Source organism: Macaca mulatta, chromosome 15 (genome assembly GCF_049350105.2).
Source record: "Macaca mulatta isolate MMU2019108-1 chromosome 15, T2T-MMU8v2.0, whole genome shotgun sequence".
Taxonomy (NCBI): Eukaryota; Metazoa; Chordata; class Mammalia; order Primates; family Cercopithecidae; genus Macaca; species Macaca mulatta.
This window is the reverse complement of record NC_133420.1, coordinates 56,178,403-56,202,386: the sequence shown is the minus strand read 5'-3', so window position 1 is coordinate 56,202,386 and position 23,984 is coordinate 56,178,403.

Here is a 23,984-nt window from a genome sequence, read left to right as displayed (position 1 = left end):
AACTATGCATAATAAATATTTACATTTTCTATCCACATTTATTTTAGTAAATTGGAAATATGGTAGGCATATACAGCAGATATGATGCTTGATAAGTGAAAATGCTGTGAAATTTCTTGTGATTCACTATAGCATTATACATTTTCCACTTGCTATGGAGTGGCAAATTTAGACTCTCTTAAATTCTTCCATATTTCAGTTATTAAATAGAGAAAAATGTCTTCATGTAATTTAGATTCTTAGAACTTGAAATTAAATAAATATTGATTCAGTATGCCTGTGTTCATGCCAGTTGTGTGGAAGAGAGATGTTAGTAAGACACTCAATATCATCAAGAATTCATTGCAGAAGAAACAGCGTGTCAATGAATGCGTAGACTTTTTTTTTTTTTTTTTTTTTTTTTGAGACGGAGTCTCGCTCTGTTGCCCAGGCTGGAATGCAGTGGCCGGATCTCAGCTCACTGTAAGCTCTGCCTCCCGGGTTCACGCCATTCTCCTACCTCAGCCTCCCGAGTAGCTGGGATTACAGGTGCCCGCCACCTCGCCCGGCTAATTTTTTTTTTGTATTTTTAGTAGAGATGGGATTTCACCGTGTTAGCCAGGGTGGTCTTGATCTCCTGACCTCGTGATCTGCCCGTCTCGGCCTCCCAAAGTGCTGGGATTACAGGCTTGAGCCACCACACCCGGCCAGAACGTGTAGACTTTTTGAAAAAGTTTCTCTGATTACCTTGTCTTTATTGCTGGGATTACCACCAATTAACATACAGCACCTAAAATTCCACTTGCTCTAAAAACTTTTTGTATTTATGTCATGTTGTGAGATTTTTCTAGTTAGTGGTCTGATACTTCCGTGGTGTGTTTGTGTGTGTCTGTGTGTGTGTGTCTATGTGTGTTGTGTGTGTGTTTATGTGCATGACTTTGGTTATAGTGCTTTATAACAATTATCACGTTTAGTCCATATGACAGTTCTAAAATCAACATATATGTGTTTTCTCTTTCCTCATTCTAAACCATAGCTTATTTGATGCCCATATAGTTCTGCTAAATTATTGCCATTGTACATTTAGATCTTAAAGTCACCTTGTTTCACTCACTAAATGAATATTTTCTTTGCTCAGGGTTTTACTCTCAATTAGTGCTACTGTATTATCAGTGATATAGCCAAGAAGACCCATCCATCACCCCCAGTTCTGTTTCTTGACTTCCTTACTTCCAACAAACTTTTAAAAAATCTCCTATATTTAACATTCTGATAATTAACAATAGACCTGTTCATATCCAGAACCATAACTATATCAGTCTGACCCCTTCCATTTGCCACTGACTCTAATTGGTCAACTCCAAGTTACTTTTTACCTAATTTAGACCTCCAGTCCATCAATCCATCAAACTTTTCCACTATCCAGTCTCCATATGCTATCTTCATTTCTCTTTGTACACACTTAGGCTCATAACCCATTATTCAGTTTTTTGCAAGCAATCTCTTGGACTCCCTTTTTTTTTCTCTCCCCCTTTACTCTCTCTCTCTCTGAGAACAGCCTAATTTGGGTTGTAATATTCTTAAGTATTTTATCTTGCAGCTATCCCTTATTTCTCTGAAACATTATTCTCCATTTCTACTGAGTTATCCCCATCAGTTTGTCAATACATGCCATGTAAAACCAATAAAATAAAAAAATATATATACTGACCCCTCCATTCACACCCAGCCATTGCTCCACTTCTCTGCTTCTTTTCACAAAAATACTCCAAAAATGAGTTGTTTCTCTTTCTTTTCTCTATTTCCTTGCTACTTTTTCACTCTTCAACCTACTGCATCTCCCTCAAGTTTTCACATCTCTGCTACTACTGTTGAGGTCAGCAAGGATATCTCTTAGTGCCAAATTTAACTTTTTGTTCTGTGGTCCTTTACATGCCTCACCAGTACCCTTGCACACAAATAGCTGCTCCTTTCTTCTTGAAATACCTCCCTCCCCTTGCATACCTTTTGGTCCGTATGGTAAATTGACTCTTTTGATATGTGTTCCAATATTTCATATGTAATTTATTATTTGAAAATTACATAGGCAGGGATTTTAGTAATGACCGTGGCAAAGTATAGAGATTGAAACATTCTTTTTGTGTAGCATGATTATAAAGCAAATCAATCTGGTGGTGACTTCTTGTCTTTACATTGTGGCCAAGGAAGTGTGATCCTGTAGCCAGCACTTGAGACAATGCTAATATTTTTCATCAGATGTATGACTATAACATGCAAAACTATTCCCTTGATAGGCAACCTCAGTTACCTTGCTCTGGGAGTAAATTTTATGGAACAAGCCCAACCACCAAATTTGTAAGCACCTAATTTCCTGTGTCTATATTCTCTTATTCTCTTATCTGCAACTAAATTCTGTATGATGCAATTTCTGTAACATTCTCCTGTTCTCTTTATTTCTCTTGTTGCCACTTTGGAGTCTTCTCAGCTAACAACTTTTTTTCTGCTCAACCTCAAACAGTAAACATCAGGTATCCTGAAAGCATTTCTCTTCTTTAATTAAAAGAAGATTTGATTTACTTTCTGAGATAATCTCATTCAGTCTCATGCTGTATATACAATACCATCTATGTGCTGATGGCTGCCAACCCATTTTCATCTTTTAGTTTAAATGTCTTATGAGCTCTGTATTTTTATATCAAACTTCTTCCTTCATATCACCACTTGTATCTCTTTGACACATTCTAAAATACTCATTTTTTCAAAACAGTATACTTGTTCCTCAACTAGTACCTTTTCTTCCCCATGAAATTTATTGTCTTTCTAGGATTATATATTTTGATAAATTGCTCAGCAATCAACCTGAATATCTCAAAAATTTCAAAAGATTAGTTTAGTTAATTCTTACAAAGAATCTTATGATGGAGGTGCTATCATTATTTTCATTTTACATATAAGATTTCAGAGATGTTATATTACTTGTGACATATTACATAGTAAAATGTAGAGCAAGGATTCAAAATGAAACCTATACTTTTAGAAAATTCTACTTTTAATGACTAAACTATACAGCATTCTAATGAAAATGAGTGGTTTTAAACTTAAAAGAGCTCTAACATTTGTCAAATGTTCTGTACTGGGCCGCGGGGCTGTGGTTAGATCCCCATGGAATTCTCACAACAACCTCATGTAATAAGCATGTTTATTGCTTTGTAAAAATGATAAACTATATATTCAAAGAGATTCATAAGTTTATCAAGTAAACCTTCACTAAGGAAGGACAAAGACTAATGGCAGACAAGATATACACAGAAAAGGTATTTAGTACCCAGATATTTATAGGACATCTCCTTTGTTATTGGGCTGAGGTTTCCAAGATAAGTAAGCAGGATTCAGATTTAGTATCTGGAACTCAGTGAAAGGGAGTAAAATTAGCAGAACTATAATCAGCAGTTGTCATGTAGCAGGTCTTTATCTTTATCTTCCTCAGACAATGGTCCCCATGGAGATCAGTTGCTTTGCATGAACATGACAGACCTGCAGGATCCGAAACTGTGGTCTATCCACAGAAGTACAGTGTGTAAAGAGAGAAGAGTCTCTGAATTAGGGGGACCCTAAGGGGAGGGATGAGTTTCTCTCATGATTTCTCCTCTCCTCCTCTTGCTGCTGCTTCTCCCCCTCCTCTATTTCTTCCTTTCCTCCTCCTTCTCTTCCTCTTTACCTTTTTGTCCCTCTCTGTCTCCCACTTTTCCCCCTCTTTCTTCCAATTGTGTCCTTTATTTTGAAAGACATTTTCCTAAAAGTAAATAAAGAAAATGTCAGGGTTGGAACTCTAAAGTCCAGAAGCAAGAAATGGCTGTTCAGAGTTGGTTAGTGAAATCTGAGTTTCTTTTCTTGTCATTTTCAAGAATGCAGGGATGAGTAAAATTTCGGAGCACATCTTGTCCTGTAAGCCATTCATTCCTTCATCCATCCATTTATCATTTTCTTAAACACATGTCAAATACTGGTGTGAGCTACTTGACTATCCTGAAGGTAGAAACAAAACAATCTGAAATTTTCCTGTCCTTGAGTGTTGACAACTCAGTAGATATACAGATCTAAAAAGAGGTAGAAATAATATTAAGTAAATTTTTAGCACCATGCCATGTGCCTTGTACAGATTTAACACCTAAATCACACTGTGAATTAGGCATTATTCTTATTTTACAGATGAGGAAATTGAGGCCTGAGAAACATTTCTAAGATGGCTTAGTTACTGAGTAGAAAAGCTATGATTATAACCCATTTTATTCAGACCCTGAAATCTATACCTCCTTTACTACACTATAGTGAATGTTCTGATAGCAATACTACATATTAAGTGTTAAAACTTATTTGACATTTAAGATGCTGTGAAACTTTAGAAAGGGGCAAGTGACTTTGCATGTAGTTATTATAAAGAGCTTCAATGGAGTCTATAATGATGCGTTTGGATAGCATGTACCATTTTATTACATTTTAAAAAATCGGATTCCTTGAAAAGTGCTGACTAATTGGATTACTAACCTGAAAAAAAAAAGCAGTTTTTAAAATTCGGTTTGTTCAGGATTTTTTTTATTTTGTGTTTTTGTAACCACTATTTATGTGGTTAATTTGCATCTGTGGAAACAACACATAGCCAAAGCTCAGAGGACGTAAGTATGGTGTGTTAGTTACCTGTGATTGCTGTAGCAAATTACTACAAACTTGGTAGCTTAAAACAACAGAAATTTTATTCTCTCCCACTTCTGGAGGCCAAAAGTCTGAAATCATTTCACTGATATGAAACCAAGGTCTCAGCAAGACCACACTCCCTCTGGAGGCTCTGGGAGAGTTCATTTCTTACTTCTCTGAGCTTGTCGTGGTAGTTGGCGTTCTTTGGTTTATGGCCACTTCATTTCAATCTTTAAGGGCACCAACTTCGTATCTCTCTCTGCTCTGTCTTCACCTTGTCTTCTCCTCTATGTGAGTCCCATCCCTCTGCCCATCTTTTATAATGATGCTTCTAATTGCATTTAGGGCCCACTGGATAATTCAGTATAATATCCCCATCTCTCAAGATCCTTAATGCAATCACATCTGCAAAGAACCTCTCCCCCTGGTAAGGTAACGTAAGTTCTAGGAATTAGTACCTAGTATCTGCAGGGGCAATTATTCAGTCTACCACGTATGGTTAGCCAGGATGAAAATGTTTCCAGTCTTGACAATTTAAAAATGAAATAATGCTGGCATAAAGTGGACAATAAAATACAGCAAAGAGAGGCGGAGAATAGTATGGGCTATTATATCTTTCTGGAAAGGCCTCAGAGTCTTTACCTCATGAAATAAAGATTAGCACATGCATCAGTCAAGATGAACTTGGTTATGCTGCAGGAAAAAAAAATGGCAAAACCATATTAAAGCTGATAAAACATCTTATACCAACAAAGGTTTCAACTGACTCCTATCACTTGTCTTTCATGGGTCAGCTGTGGTTCAGTTTCATGTTTCCTTCACTCTGGAACCCAGGGTTATGAAGTAGCCTCTATGTGGATAAGTGTGTGTTGTTCTGGAAGAGGAAAATAAAATCATGACATAGACGGACTCTTAAAATTTATTCCAGGCCAAGTGTAGTGCCTCATGCCTGTAATCCCAGCACTCTGGAAGGCCTAAGCAGGAAGATCCCTTGAGTCCAGGAGTTTGAGACTCCTGGGCAACAAAGTGAGACTTTGTCTCTATAAAAAATAAAAAATTTGGCTGGGTGTAGTGGTGCATGTCTATGGTCCCAGCTACGCAGGAAGCTGAGATGTGAGGATCACTTGAGCCTGGGAAATCAGGATTGCTGTGAGTCATGATCATGCCCTTGCACTCCAGCTTGAGCAACAGAGTGAGACACTGTGTCAAAGGGAGAAAAAATTTTAAGTTTTATTTTAGAAATGACATACTGTTCTCACATATGTGATTTGAACAAGATTGGGGGTTTAATCCTTCTCCAGGAAGAGGTACCAAATATTTGATAATTAAGGCTAATTATTAATATAATATAAATTAAATATATTGTTAATATATAAATACATTGCACAAGCAGCCAATAAATAGGGTAACAATAGGTAGGTAGATAGATAGATAGAGCAAGAGAAAGAGAGAACAATAAAATATAAGGTAATCCTCCATTGTTGTGAATGAGAAAGTCTTTAAAAATTTTTTGGCCAAATTTCTATGAATAAATTTAAAGATTTAGGTGAATATGTCAAATTCTACTTTTTGTAATATTTAGTTTTGTAACTTAGTTGCATATTTAAAATCATATGTGTAAAAATACACACATACAGATTTAACTTACTTTCCTCCAATTTTGTGAACAATTTTATTCAAACTCCTCTCATGCATCTTCTATATCATTCGTTGTGACCATTAGAACCACTTTTCAAATAATCTAGCATGGAATTTTAAAACCCATCATCCTCAATTCCATTTACATTATTTGAAATGTAGCAACTTTTAAATTCAAGTATGATCTCACTGGAAAAGTTAAGCCAAGTTCCAAGTAGCATTAACCAATACTGATACCGAATTCTAGTACCAGTATAAATACTATTGTCTTTTAACAGATTTGTTGTTGTAAAGAAGTATTTTCTTCATAACAAAATTTTTAATTACCTTTAAAAATGAGTTTTAAAGACACATCTGTGAAGACAGCTAACAGCTGACTGTGATATCATATAAAGTGTTAGTGACTAAATATTTGTTGCATCTCTTTGCCTTCTGTTTTCACTCATAGCACCAGATTTTCTTGAGCATCTCAGACAACTGAGGTCATATTGTGCCTTCCTCAAAATATTTTATTTTGTTTAGAACAAGTTAATGGGGAAATGGCCTATGAGATGGAAGCATTTTTTTTTTTTTAAATACTTTAAGTTCTGGGATACATGGGCATAATGTACAGGTTTGTTACACAGATATGCATGTACCATGGTGGTTTGCTGCACCCATCAACCCATCATGTACATTAGGTATTTCTCCTAATGCTATCCTTTGTGTTGCCTCCTACCCCCCAAACAATCCCCGGTGTGTGATATTCCCCTCCCTTTGCCCATATATGCTCATTGTTCAACTCCCACTTATGAGTGAGAACATGTGGTGTTTGGTCTTCTGTTCCTGTGTTAGTTTGCTGAGAATGGTTTCCAGCTTCATCCTTATCCCTGCAAAGGACAAGAACTCATCCTTTTTTATGGCTACATAGTATTCCTTGGTGTATATGTGCCACATTTTCTTTATTCAATCTATCATTGATGGGCATTTGGGCTGGATGCAAGTCTTTGCTATTGTGAATAGTGCCACAATAAACATACGAGTGCTTGTGTCTTAGGTGCAGAATGATTTATAATCCTTGGGGTATATACCCAGTAATGGGATTGCTGGGTCAAATGGTATTTCTGGTTCTAGATCCTTGAGGAGTCTCCACACTGTCTTCTACAATGGTGGAAATAATTTACACTCCCACCAACAGTATAAAAGCATTCCTGTATCTCTACATCCTCTCCAGTATCTGCTGTTTCCTGACTTTAATGATTGCTATTCTAACTGGCGTGAGATGGTATCTCATTGTGGTTTTGATTTGCACTTCTCTAATGTCCAGTAATAATTAGCTGCTTTTCATATGTTTGTTGGCCACATAAATGTCTTCTTTTGAGAAGTGTCTGTTCATATCCTTTGCCCACTTTTTGATGTTTTTTTTTTTTTTTTCTTGTGAATTTGTTTAAATTCCGTATAGATTCTGGATATTAGTCCTTTGTCAGATGCATAGATTGCAAAAATTTTCTACCATTCTGTAGGTTCACTCTGGTGATAGTTTATTTTGCTGTGCAGAAGCTCTATAGTTTAGTTATATCCTATTTGTCAATTTTGGCTTTTGTTGCAGTTGCTTTTGATGTTTTAGTCATGAAGTGTTTGCCCATGCCTGTGTCCTGAATGGTATTGGCTAGGTTTTCCTCTAGGGTTTTTATGGTTTTAGGTCTAACATTTAATTCTTTAATCCATCTTGAGTTAATTTTTGTATAAGGCATAAGGAAGGGGTCCAGTTTCAGTTTTCTGTGTTTGGCTAGCCTGTTTTTGCAACACTATTTATTAAATAGGAAATAATTTTCCCATTGCTTGTTTTTGTCAGGTTTGTCAAAGATCAGATGGCTGTAGATGGCTGGTGTCATTTCTGAGGTCTCTGTTTGTTCTATTGGTCTATATATCTGTTTTGGTACCAGTACCATGCTGTTTTGGTTACTGTAGCTTTGTAATATAGTTTGAAGTCAGATAGCGTGATGCCTCCAGCTTTGTTCTTTTGGCTTAGGATTGTCTTGGCTCTACGGGCTCTTTTTTAGTTCCAATGAAATTTAAAGTAATTTTCTTCTAATTCTGTGAAGAAAGTCAATGGTAGCTTGATTGGAATAGCATTGAATCTATAAATTACTTTGGGCAGTATGGCCATGTTCACAATATTGATTCTTTTTAAACATGAGCATGGAGTGTTTTTCCAATTTTGTGTTCTCTCTTACTGAGAAGGAAGCATTTTTAAAACCCGTACATAAGATGACTCATTTCAGAAGAAAGATTTTAGGGAGCAATCTTCTCTTATATCTGGGCATATATGGTTTATGAGAGAAAAGCAGGCTAAGGAAGAAAGGGAGAGTATAATTAAGCAAAATTCTCAGTTATCTCAGTAGGAAAGCAATAAAACCGCTGTACAATCAGTAATTTACTAAGGAGCTGTATGCATGTATGATACAAAGAGAGTAAAGTAACAACTGGAAAACATAAAACGTTAAATGTAGTTTTTGACATTAAAGGGAGGTATTTGAGGATGGAGCAAAATTATTTTTAATTAAGAGATCTTTATTATTTTATTTTAAAATTATATACATTATACTTTTAACAATTATAACACAGTTAAACGTCAACAAAAGAAATTTAACCCATTAGGCAATACTGTGGGCCTCATAATCCATAACGTCTAAAACAAATCTCTATGAGCATATGATAAACCTTAGGTAGCTTGCTCCTATAATCATGTTATGAATTACTTCACTTCAATTAGGAGATACACCACCAAAACATATGCTGCCACTACAGTACTCCTCTGCATGAATTAATGAAAATGCTGCTTTATGCTCTTTTTGTCCTTTTTGGCTGTAATTTGGAAATGCTTGGCTATAGTGCTGTTTAGAAATAGTTATAGGTAGTTGCTAACATTTGTTACGCATCATGTCCTATGGATCCCCTTGGATACAAATGTTTTAATTACTCCAGTGGAATGAAGTGAAACACTTCACTGTATTGATTTGTCAGGTATAAGACATTCCTTGCTCTGCTAATTCTTGGCTCTGGCTGTTAAAGAGCCATGGCATCTTGGTTTGCAGCCCAGAATAAGTTACATAAATAACTTCCTTGTGGCTGGTCCACCTCCAAACTTGATGTGGTGCTACTGTTTGTTAATATCATATCAGTGCGCAGACCTGCTCGGAATATGCAATGGCTTTCTTCATCTAGAAATTGCAGGAACAGTGACAGGTTAAGCACATGAATACAGGTGAAATAGCATTACAGCCCATGGCCTCACCCAGAATTCATTTACATAAAAAAGCTATTTTCACAATCAGGTGGACCATATATGTCTACTCTGCTCTTTTTGGCCCAGCTTTTAAAACATTACATAACTTAAAACTTTTCTAAAATAAATTCTTTCCTGTTGATTTAACAGTGACAATTATCTACAGTATATAGGATATAATTATGGATTAATATTAGATGGATTTATATGCATTGTGTTACATCAAAGAGAAATTATATTTCCTTACCACTCCACTTATCACCATAGAAATGACATGAAAACTCAAATAACCTGCATCTCCATGTGATTATTTTCTCTGCTTAATCTCGGGTGTCTCATACTGTGAGTAGGAGGAATACATTTGTTCCTGACTACAACTTAGATGACTGTCCAACATGTGAGGTGATGGTTACTGTGTATAAGAAGCAACTATGACAATAAGAAGTCCAAGCATTTTTCAAATAACTTCATGCACAACTCTGCCCAGTAGCAGAACTCTCTTTGGAACAGGAGCAACCTGCTCTAATGGAAGTATTTTGATGATACATGCAAATGTTAGGAAGAAAAAAAAAAAAAACAAAGCAGAGAAACTGCTCTTGGTCTCTGGGAGAATTCTTTCAGCTCTCAGTGTGATCTGTTTATCTTAGACTTAGAAGCATGTAGTCATGCTGTGGTTTAAAAAAAATACTGTTCTATACTCATACATGTGCAAGTATCATTTTAATAAATTGTTTATCAAACAGTTGTTATATTTCCCCTATTGCAATCCCAACTATGTATTTAGGAAAGATATCTGCACTGTTAAATCTTTCACAAAATTAAAGCAGTAGTTACAAAGATTTTAGGCTGCAGCTGAGGAAAGGGGGAAGGATAATATGCTCTCCCTTTGCCTTTACCTTCTACTAGATTAAAGGTATTCCTGGACTGTAAATATGATTTTGAGAAATGTAATACAATTCTGTCACTCCAGAATATTTTGAAAGCCTCATAAAGCTATAAGATTGCTATTGGTTTTAAAATTTTTATACAGTGCTACTTTTATTTATGAATACTAAATCATTCAAATAACAGCGAGTAAATGGTATTCCAAAAACTTTAACAGTCCCAAATATATAGGAAAGAATTACTTACTCAAAGAAGCCACTTTATGCAAATATGCAGTTGTAGAGTGATGTTTTGTCACATGTAGAAATAGATGATAATAAAGGAATAACAGAGAAGGTATTCGTTTTATAAAATCTAATTTATTGTTGTTGTTGCTTTAGGTTTAATTGTTACCAATTTATTTTGGTAAGAGCATTTTACAAAATAAAAATGTCATGTCCAAATCAGAAGAAACAAAAGCAGTTTTTAGCAATACTTATACTAGTAAGGTTCAGAAAAATTGAAGAGTGACAATCTCATCCTCAAGATTCTGTTTCTGTGTAGACTCCAGAAATAATAGAGAAGTATCACCTCGATCAAACCGGTTTTGCTCTCATGGACTGAGTTTATTTGTACACCTATATAAAAAGGTATACTGGATTAAATAATAATATATGTTCCACATTTCTTTTTGTCTAAAATATAATTCTGTCTACATATTCACATGTAAATGTTTAAACTTTTTTTTTTTTTTTTTTTACTCAAATCTCTTTCTTCACCATCAGTCATTCTTGGGTATATTTTTCAAAAGGTTTGTAATGAATTTTTAAAATGTTTAGAAGAGATTTAGATATAGAGATTAGTGGCGAAGGTAGTACAGAGTTTCTCTATATCCATTACTCTTTGACTTGTTAAATCTTGTCTTATTATGGTCCATTTGTCACAATAAGTGAAACAGTAGTGATACATTCTTATGAACTTAAAGTTCATACTGTTTTCAGATTTTCTCACCTTTTAACTATGTTCACTTTCTCTTTCATGATAACACATTCAATATTCATGTTTACGCAGGCTCCTGTTTACTGTGACAGTTTCTCAGATTTCCCTTGTTTCTGGTGACCTTGACATTTTTGAAGAGTACTATTCTGGCATTTTTACAGCGCCCTGTAATTGGAATGTGTCAGATTTTTGTCTCATGATTAGGCTGAAGTTATCCTTTTTTGTGAGGAAGACCACAGAGGTAAAGTGGCATTCTGGATACATCATATCTAGTAGGGTGCACACTGTTAACATGAATTATCACTATTGATGTTAACAATAATCACTTGGCTGTGATAGTGTTTGTCGTATTTTTCCACTGTAACAGAAACTGCTTTTCCCCCTCTTTCCATACTCCTTGGAAATATTTCACTATGTGCAACATACACATAAGGAGTGGAAAGTTAGACTCCACTTCTTTGAGGGCAAAAACATCCTAATAAGCCATTTGGCACTTTTTCTGTGTGAAATATTTGTCTACTCTTTCCAGTTGTTTATTTATTAAATCATTTGTTTATATTAACATAGACTGATGGACATTTATTTATACTTTGGACTAGGAGCCAATACTATGTTTATGTGTTGCATAATGTTACAGATTTGACCACTGGTAGTTCTTTCATTTTGCTCCCATATTGCATTCAGATACCCCCATAATTATGATTTTTGTTTTTTGTTTAAAGCATTTCTTTATCTTCAGGCACTACAAAATGCTCCAGGACCATGTTGTACATTTCCTGCTCCAGTTCTAGAATCAGTCATTCCTCCCAGAATCCCTGGTTTCTTTGATTAGAGAATGGTATTAGAAAATAAGATCTGAGTGTTAGAAGCACTCTTTACTACCAGAGTGTCATTGCCTAAGCCCTCTCAGCTGACTGAGCAAGTAAATAACTGTGTGTATACAAATGCATATATATGTGAATATCTGAACATATTTATAGCACATCCATCTGTATCTATATTAAACTAAACATGAGGTCATGTTGATGCCTCCAACTCTAAACCATTAGCATATGGATCATTCTAATATTCTCCTCTTGCTTATCTGTAACCTCCCACTCCAATAGTTTGAAACCTGGCTTCCGCCGTCTACCATCTATTTAACTATCTGATACTAGTATATACATGTATTGTGGTTTTAGGACTGTTAACCTTTACTTTAGTGGGAAGCAATGTTATCAGTTAGAAGTGAAGGTTTATTATGTGCAGTCCCTTTTGCCTTTAGTCATATAGTCCCCATTCTTTTCCAAAGATACTTAAGGTCACTGTATTTCCCCACCCCCCACTATCCTCTTCAGTGAGGTTGTTTCATAATTTGTAATGCAGATAGACTATTTTCTTACAGTTCCCATTCCATGCTGGGATTCCTGGAAATCCCAAATTCTTCAATTTCTATACGTTAAGGTTCACTCTTTATGTGGAGAAGTTCTACGGGTTTTGACAAATGCACAATAGCATGCTATTTTGCATTACAAAATCAAACAGTATAGTCTAACTACCATTAAAAATAATCCCCTCTGGATATTCAGGCGACTCTCCTACCACCCTCCCAAATCTCTGGTAAGCATTGATGGATTTGTTATCTCTGTAACTTTGCCTTTACAAAATTGTATATAAATAGAATGATACTATATGTATCATTGTTTGACTTCTCTCTCTTAGCAAAATATAGATAAGGTTCATCTATCTTTTCACATGGCTTGATAGTTCATAGTGTTTTATCACTGAAAGATAGTGTTCCACTTTATGGATGTTCTTCTGCTTGCTTATCCATTCATTTATTGAAAGACATTTGGTTGCTTCCCATGTTTAGTGATTTTGAATAGAAGTGTAAATCTTTGTGTGCATATGTTAGTATGAACATAAATTCTCAAATTGATGGGAAATACTAAGGAATGCTATGTCTGCACCACATAGCAAGGCTTTATTTAGCTTTATAAAAGGCTACCATACTGTATTCTAAAGTGGCTATCTCCTTTGGCATTTTGACCATTAATAATTGAGATTTCTTATTGCTTTGCATCTCCACCAATAATTTGTATTGTCAGTTTCTAGATTTGTAAACATTAGACTGGGTCAGCACTGGTATCTCATTTTTAAAATTTTCATTTCCTTAATGGATAATGAAGTAGAGTGTGTTTACAGATTTATTTTCCATTTACATATTTTCTTGGTAAAATGTCTGCTCAGATTTTTTGCTCATTTTTATTTGGGTTCTCTGTTTTTCTTGTTGGGTTTTATGACTTGTGTATGTTGGCTAAATTATTTATCAAATATATGCTTTGAAAATATTTTCCCGTAGTCTGACTCATTTTTTGATTATCTTAAGAGTGTTTTTGATGAAACAGAAATTTAGCATTTTTCTCTCTGCTTTTTGCATGTGGATGTCCAATTGCCCCAGCATCAATTATTAAAAAGTTTATTCCTTCTCAAATGTATCTCCTTGGTAGTTTTGCTAAAAATCAATTGACAATATTTGTGTAGGTCCACTTCTGTGATCCATATTTTATTCCAGTTTTCTATATGTCTATTATTTCATCAATACCATACTTAATTATTAATTGTAGCTTATACTAAGTTTTCAAATGAAGCTGTGTAAGTCCTGCAACTTTGTTCTCCTTTAGGTTTTGTTGGCTATTCTTATTCTTTTATCTTTCCATATAAACTTTTGAATTAGTTTGTTAATATTTACAAAATTCTTTCCTATGATTTCGATTTACTTGGATTGAATCTATAGATCTACATTTTTTTTTGCTTAAGGATGAGAGTGACAATTTCCAACCCTACATTTTGAAGTTGAAATTGAAAGTCAGTATCCTTTGATTAAAAATGATATGTTATTGGTGTCTACTAGCGAGATAATAGGATGAGTATGGTATTCTTTTGTCATGGTGGATAGTGTTTCAATAATTTGTTTTCAAATAAGATTCAAAATTAGAATATATTTTGTATGAGCATGACATATATGGCTGTCTTAGTGAAAATAGTAATTATTACCTTGATTTTTCTGTCACAAAACAACTCCCCTCCTTGAAAAATCTCAGAGTTACATTTGATAGCAGATACCCTAATCAAAATGAATTTTCTTTGATTTCATCTGATTTACTAGTACTTAAAAGTTACTGACAAAGTTGTCATAAGCCAAAATTTTAATGTTCGTTTGTTATATCAATGATTTGGTGATGTAAGTTAGTAGAAAATCAGAGATGGCTAAAAATATCTCCAGCTGTTAAAGGGTCCCAGCCTAAGTTATCCGAGTAAATGCCACATTCCCCTATAGGCTTGTCTGATGTAATGATATATTCAGTGTTAATTAACCATAGAGAACCCATCTGGGAAACTTAGACAAGGTTGCATAGGAGTGAGACAATAGTTAAGAATCAAAAATTGTAAATCTGGAAATCCTGATGCCCCATGAAATCTTAGCTAGACAATAATTAAAATTATGTAGATATTTTTAAATGTTAAAAGCAGTTAACACAAATAGCATTTTTATTACATGCAGAATTAAATTGTATTAAATGCTTGAACTGGAAAATATGTATATTTAGTTACTTGGTCGGAAAATTGGAAGAAATTTACTTATATCCAATATCTTCTCATCACGCATAAAACGAAGACCTAAGCAATCATATGATTCTGGGAAATATTTACTATTTCAAAAAGATTCTCGTTGTTATAAACAATTAAGTAGATGTCATAACTGCTTTTAAATAACTCACACACACACACACACACACACACACACAAAAAAAAAAAAACATTCTGAAACTGTGTCTAAGTTACAAAGTCCTGGGCTAACAGTAACCACAAAAAATGTTTAATAGTATGTTGTATTATGTCATGGTAGATTATTTATGGGCAATGGAGCAAGATATTCTTAAAGAGAATTCTCAACATATGACAGCATTCCAGCAAGGAAGTCCATAAACCATATCTTCTCTACGTTTTTGTCACATAGAAGGGAGAAGCAACTTTCTCCAATAAGGTGCAATAAGAATATTCGCAGAATAGACATCTTTAACTGTCCCAAACTGCCTAAAGCCTAATATTTGCATGGATTAGTGATTATAAAATATTAGTAAAGCAAAGGACAAGGGCAAATAAATATTGATGATGAAATTTACACAAACTCTTGAGTAAATTGCACAGAGAAATGAACTATCTAAACTAAAATTTGTCTTCAATTAGTGTAGCAATCCTAAATGGAGATGGTGATTATATTGATGAGTGTTAACACACAATACCGACCAGAGTGTTAGCTCACAATACAGACCAGAGTGGGTTACAGTAATGGATCAGAGGGTGATATGGAACCAGCAACAGGCCAGAAAGAATGATGAAAAAATATTTTTTTGTCTAGAATATTATGAATAAATTAGAAGTTAATGTTAGTTTAAAACTAAAAGTTATGTATGTGAATTCCAGTTTTGCATGTGTGGTTATGAAGGCAGTTCATTGTGGACAAATTGCTCAGATTTGATTTCTGGTCCTAATACTTAACAGTGGTATAATATTGGAGAAAGATTCATTTTCCTCATCATCTGAGATAATAAATATAGCAGTACCTCAAAACCATAGGATCATTATGAGGATTAGATAATATAATAAATGCAGTGTGCTTAAAAGAGTGTCTTGCATTTAACAATTGCTCATACAATTAGTTTCTTCATTATATGTTATATAAACAGCATATAAAATGCTGATATGTAAAATACATATGTGTATCATAAATTATGTATGTAATAGACCAGCAAAATTATGACTACTATAGAAATATATGTTAATCACATGTATAAAGTAAGTTTTGCATATTTTTATTTAACATTTTTGTTCAAATATTTGAGAGTGGGGCATTTTATAAAGTTGATTCTATACAGTAAATTAAATTTTTTTCAATTTATATTTTTATCGTTCTATCCATAAAATCAAAAAGAGGAAAACATTCTATATGGAGTAACCTGACATTAGAGTATCACATTATGGAGAAAAATCTCTATTATTTTTGGAATGAGCAATCTTCAGTAGGCCTCATATTAGTGAGTGTAAAATGCACTTGATTGATATAGGAACGTTAATCTACCTTTTGTGAAAGAATATTTATAAATTCCATTAAGGGCATCTTTTATAGTCAAATGACTAAATTTTTCTTGTAATTATTTAATTATACTTGCAATCTAGATTCACCATATAATTATATACTTTCTATTTTATGTTTTATTAAGTTCCTTGAAAATGAGGAATACAACGTCAAATCTATAAATGACTTGTCATATTACAATCCCTTACCTGACTTAGCAAACCACACACTCACAGACACACATATGCAAATGCAGCACTCATGCAGACACACACACACACATACACACACACATATCTACATACTGTTTGAAACTTTGAAGTAGAAATAGCTTGATTCCAGCAATATGGAGTATAATTAAATGACCACATAATTTATCATCTAAAGCAGAACATCTTGAAAGTGAAAGGTGGCTTTACTTATAATTACTCAGGAATGACAGATGTGAAGGAGATTGTCATAGGCAAGCCAAAATGCATGGTGACCCTAACTGGAATATGGGAAAGAGAGCATATACAGTGTTCATCAGCTTGCATGATAGCAAACACTCTTGATTTGATTTGAATCCAGGTGCTAACCTTTTACAGTTGGATAAGTTAATTAATAATCTCCTTAGTCACGAGTTTTCTCATCCCAAGACAGGGGTTAATATTACCTTTCATAGAATTGCTGTGATAATCTGATGTGAAAATGTATATAAAGGAATAGTTCTGTTATGTAAACACAAGATAGGTTAACCGCTGTGTTACTACCTCCATAGTTTTAATGATAAAACAATTTGTTTCCTGGTGATAAACAACATACATTAGTTTATCTGTTCTGTTGATAAATATGGTGAATTAAAAATAATTGAATTTTAGGATGTGCTTTGAAAGGAAACGACTTAGATCTTATATATTTGTGAGCCTTCTGCTTTCGTTCTTACCTATATTAATCTCTACATATACTTTCTTCATAGTTTGCAATTTTCCTGAATATAGGGACCATGTCAGTAATTTACTTTAAAATATTTAGAGTTTCTCTAAATATTGCTTATATTTTGGAACAAAAATAGTTTTACCTAACTTTAAGTTCTATTTCTGTAACAAATTAGGTAACTCTTGAAGCTGCTTTAAAACTTTAACATGTAATATTTTCCTATGTTCCAATGTAAAATATATTGCATAAATACAAACAAAATTGGGGATTTTTTTTTTAGATTCCATGTAACTTTTAATCTGTTCTGGATATATTACTCAATACTGAAATGCATAAATCTTGTTCTAAAATATGCACAAACTTTTATATACAGAACACAAAACTGTACCCTTAATATGGTTAAATGGTAAATTTTATGTTACATCTTTTACCACAAAGAAAATTTTTGAAAAAATGAAATACCAGCTAATGTATTCTCTTTGGATAGTTAACACAATTTGTGAAGATACAGGCCTCTAAAACATTATATTCGTAATCTTCAATGTGCCAGCAAAAATGAATCATTTAGTTTATTAATGAAATGCAGTGAGGCTTATGAGTAAATTTAAATATATTACTGTATGTATACACAGAATTTGTACATGGTAGAATCTTGAATATAAGTGTCTAGCACAAAAGCTTAGAGTTACAAGGGATCACCCTACAAATAATCCTCCTCCAATACAGATACCCTTTTAAATGACATTTGCAGCAAAAAATGCCCTCCCCATTGTACAGTCTCATTAACAAAGAATTTATTACTTTACAAAAAATCTCACTCTGTGGTTAAAAAACAATGGGTAAGAAAATTCAATGTTGTTGTAACAGTAACTTGTACTTATTAGTTCAGCTTCTAGATTTTGTACTCTAATAGGTAAGTCTAATCTCTTCTTTGATATTCCTTTAAATCTGTGGAAAGAGCTATTAAATCCTCCATTTAGTTGTTAGTTTGTTTTGTTTCATTTTAGGATGAAAGGAAATTATCCCACTTTTAAAAATTATCCTGGTAATTCAAAACTTTTATTCACAGAAGTGATTATGGGAGATGTAGTATAATTTATGCCAGTTACAATGGGTTTGCTATACCGTTTTTTCTGCATATTATATTCCAATTAATACATCCTGAAGGTAATGCTACTTTGTACAGTTAGTTTTAGACTGCAACTGCATTTATTTAAAAGTGTGTGAAAGTAGCGTATTTGTATTTGATATGTAGTGTATTTGTGGAGTGTGTGTTCCAAAGACTGGGATCTTGTATACTTATTTACCAAAATTGTCGTGCTTATTTTTGGAAAATAAATGTTTTACTCATTACTTTGTCAGTCTGCCCTGTCCCCATTCATTATACCACTTGTGCTCATATTCCCTTATAGTTAATTATCAAGCAAAACTCTCAGGGACAAAATACATGGTGATCAGGACAAATATAACAACATGAGAAGCTTTTTAGCATCAGTAGCACAAAAAAATCCACAAATAACCAAAATGCTCATAAAACTCTCAAGTTGAAAACACTGAACATGATAAAGGAAGGGCTGATTATCTGTTGCATAGGATTATAAGGCAATGAGAAAGGGACATGCGAATAAATTTTGAAAAGAGGACATTGATATAAGAGTAGTCTTAGTCCAGAAGTCATATTTGGTACTTTATTGTATTATTTGTATTTTATTTAAACACACCTATATTACATTGATTAATAGACTAATTTACGTTATACTTTGATATCTATAAAATAAAATATTTGATACATCAAAATCAGATTTCATAACCGAAACATCTCAATCACTAAAAGGACACATTATTCAAAAGACTTTGGCTGTCTTTAAACTTCTCTTGCCTGTTTTCTCACTTTAAATTGGGCAATACAAACTGATCTTCAACTTACCTTCAAATCTGAATAATCTATGATTGAATAATATATAAGAGATCTTAAAGAGAAGTTACAAAATTTACCAAAGGCCAAGATATATAAAGTTCTGAGGCTATTACCATCCTGTCAACTTTCCTGAAAGTGCAGCCTCTTTAGTTCAGAGAACCTTTGTATGGGATTCCGTCTTCAAGTGGAACCTTTTAGACTAAGGTCTATGATTCATATTTATATCTCCTTCCTTAAACCTTCTCATTCACAAATACATGTGTATCTCTAATACCCCCACATAAATAATCAGTATCCATATCTCCCTCTATTCCCACATCCCTTCCCAAATGGAAAGCAAATACTATAGTTACCTTATAACTACTTTTGCTGCCAGAGTCCTGAGAAGAGTTCCATCTTCTATCGAAACCATTGTACTGCCTGACCAAGAAATGGCAGAGGTCTCTTCTACAGATTTCCAATCCAACCCAAGCAGGTTTGTTAGAGATACTCATTATCAAGTTTAAAATGTTGTCCTCTCTTCCTAGTTTACTGAGAAGCTTTATCACAAGTTGGTTTTGGATTTTGTCAAATGCTTTTTCTGCATGTGTTGGTAAGATAATAGAATTGTTCTATTTTAGCTTGTTAATGTGATAGATTGTTTTTCCTTCATTCAACAAATATTTATTAATACATTTTTAAATTATGTGAACTGACAGATAATAGAGACAGTTATTAGATGCAATATGATGTTTTGATTTGTATTTACAATGTAGATTGATTAAATCAGACTAAAAGACATAAACTAAAACATATAAAAATATGGAGAGATGCGTCTCTATTCTGGGAATGGCTGGGTCTTTCCTCATTCCTTACATACCTGGGAATACTCCCACTTCTTTGGAAGATCAAACCTAACATAACACTATAGTTGGTTTTTCACATAAGGCCCAAATCAGTGTTATGGAAAAAATACTGATGTTTAGTTTTCATTTCATTTCATTCTCATTCATTTTTTTTCTAAACTTTTCATTTTAGAACAATACCATTTTTACAAAATTATTGCAAACTAGTACAAAATTTTCCCATTCTTTCCTATTATTAACATTTTACTTAGTGCTCTGTGTTTGTCATAATTAATGAACCAATAGTGATACATTATTAGGGAGAACAGTTCTACCATTTTCTTTGTAAGTCAGCTATCAAAGTTATTCTGCCTACCCGTTATTTTTTAAGATTTTTCCGTGCCACAGTCACACACCGGTTTACTGTGTCTCCCAAAATACAAGAGATTGTAAAAACTCTATGACTTGTCCTGTCAGAATCTTTTGCCTAAGCTTGAAGCGATGTTAGTGTGAGGGGTTGTTAATCCCTCTATGGAGAGCTAAAAGCTCTCCAAAAATCTTCTCTTATAATACCCACACTCCCTCCCCACTTACATGCTGATAATGTTGAGGGCGTTAAGTCTCCCATAGTAAGTTTTACCCTTCCTCTGCAATTTCCCCATCTTACCCAAGAATATAGTGTCTATTATTTGTTTTCTGTAGCTGAGATTCTCCAATACTTTCGTTATTATATCAGAACAATGCAAATCAAAATCACAAAATGATATACTGCACACATACCACAATGGTTAAAAAGGAAAAGAGAAAATACGAAGTGTTATCTAAGCTGTAAACCAACAGACTGTCATACCCTGGTGATGAGACAGTATGTACTTGTAGGATCATTTTGGAAACTATTTGAGAGTATCTCCAAAATTTGAATATATTCTTCTTATGATCCAGACATTGTATAGCCAACAAAAATGTGTATGGATGTTTACCAAAAGATAATCACTAGAATGTTTGTAGCAGCATTGTCTAAAATAGATTCAATCTGGAAACTACCCAAAGGCCATCAATTATAGAATGGACAGATAATAAATAATGACATGGTCAAATCAGGGAAATTATGCCAAAATAAGAATAAATAATCTTTAAAAATCCACAGTTAGGGTTCCCTTTTCTCTACATCCACTCTAATAAAAGGTAACACTATGGTTTATTGACTCCCTGTCAAATACCTCAATAGTAAAAATTATGAGCCTTAATTATCTGGTTTGCATTACATCTGACTTCTATAATTATATAGAAACTTACTGACATTCATCTTTTCATTAATAGCCGTTCTAACAGGCATGGATGATATCTAATTGTGGCTTTAATTTACATTTCCCTGATAATTAGAGATACTGAACATTTTCTTTTATGTCTGTACACTGTTGGTGGAAATGTAAATTAATATAGTGAATTTGGAAAATAGTATGGAAATTTATTAAAAACTAAAAATAAAATTAACATATGATCCAGTTATCCTACTTCTGGGGTAAATATCCAAAAGAACTGAAGTTGGTATGTCAAAAGGATAGCTGCATTCATTTCATATGTTCATTTTAGCATTATTAATAATAGCCAAGAGATGGAAGCAATGTAAGTGTCCATCAACAGATGGATAAAGATAATGTGGTATGTATACTGAATGGAATACTATACAGCCTCTAAAAAGTAGGAGATTTTGTCTTCTGTGACAACACAGATGAAATTGGAGGACATTATGCTAAGTGAAATAAACCAGGTGCAGAAAGACAAGTATGGTATGATCTCACTTATATGTGGTATCTAAAACAGTTATTCTCATCCAAACAGAAGCTAGAAAGGTACTTATTAGAGGCTAGAGTAGGAAAGGGGGAAAAAAGGCTGGAAAAAAAAGGAGATGTTAATCAAAAGTGTACAAAGTTTCAGTTAGACTAGAGGAATAAGTTTTGGTGATCTTTTGCACCATATAGTTGCCACAGTTAATAATAGTGAGTTCTATATCTCAGAATTTCTAAAATAATGCATTTTCAATGTCCTCACAACAAAAAATGCTAAATTGGTGAGGTAATGGATTTATTAATTACCTTGATTGCATCTTTCTACAATGTATTCATCATATTGTACCCCATAAATATATAAAATTATTTGTCAATTAAAAATACATTTTAAAAAATAGGCCAGGTGCAGTGGCTCATGCCTGTAATCCCAGCACTTTGGGAGGCTGAGGTGGGCAGATCACAAGGTCAGGAGTTCGAGACTGGCCTGACCAACATGGTGAAACACTGACTCAAAAAAAAAATACAAAAGTTAGCTGAGCATGGTGGCGTGCACCTGTAATCCCAGCTACTCAGGAGGCTGAGGCAGAAGAATTGTTTGAACCCAGGAGAAAGAGGTTGCAGTGAGCCGAGATCGGCCACTGTACTCCAGCCTGGGTGACAGAGTGACACTCTGTCTCAAAAAAAAAAAAAAAAAAAAAAAAAAAAAAAAAAAATCAGTGAACTTCAAAAACAAAATATCTGTTGGAGAATTGCTTTATGGCTGAGCATGTCATGTGGTTGATCTTAGAGTATGTATTGGTGTGCAGGTGAGAAAAATGCATTTTTTTATTGTGTTGGGTGGTGTAGGTATCTGTTAGGTCCAGAGACCATTATCCTAAACAACACAGTAACAGAAAACCAAACATTACATGTTCTCACTTATAAGTGGGAGGTAAACATTGAGAACACATAGACACAAAGCTGGGAACAATAAATACTGAGGCCTACTTGGGGGAGTAGAGCAAGAATTGAAAAACTATCTACGAGGTACTATGTTCACTACCTGGGTGATGAAATCATTTGCACACCAAACCTCAGTGACTTGCAATCTACTCATGTAACAGACCTGCACAGGTAGCCCTGAATCTAAAATAAAAGTTGAAAAAACGGTAAAAATAAAAACATAATGTTCAATAAGTAAATTCTGACACAAAATAATACACGTTGTATTATCTCATTTACCTAAAGTGTGTGTTGGAAGAGAAAATCAAAATTGTTATAAATCGAGCTAGTGGGCCTCCTCTGGGGGAGATAAGGACTAGAAAAGAGTGTGATGGGGTTCTGTGGCAGTTGCTTGCTCTTTTTCTGAATTTGAATGCTGGTTTCACAGATATGTTTAGTTTGTGGAAATAAGTCCAGCTATTTATTTATGTTATGGCATTTTACTGCATGTCCATTAGGATCTTAAATTAAATTTAATCCTTTGTGCTGGAGCTGCAAAGTAAGTAAAAAAAAGATTTAAATTTTTTTTTTCTAAAAATAAGGAAAAATTATACCATTAAATTAATATGGTATAATCACTGTTTCTCCAGGTTTCTCTTAAGTTAGACTTTTTCCATGCAAATGACAGAGGCTCCCTTGTTATTTGATTCTTTCTGATTGTAGCAATTTCTGTTCTAATAAGAGCTAGTACTACCACTCATTGACTTCCTATCGAGTTCTTCACAAAGCAAAAGCTTTGAGCCTTAATTCTCTGGTTCCATTATACCTAACTTTTGTAATTACACAAGAATAGTCAAAAATGTATGTTCTAACACAGCTTATCACTTAGACTTTCCATTTTCTCACGACACCAACAATTAACAACTCCATCATTCTTGTGACTATCCTTTAAAACTTGTTATCTCAGTATATTTCCACATCATGAATTTTATTTTCTCATAATTCATGCCCTTAACTTGAAGACGGAGTCTCGCTCTGTCACCCGGGCTGGAGA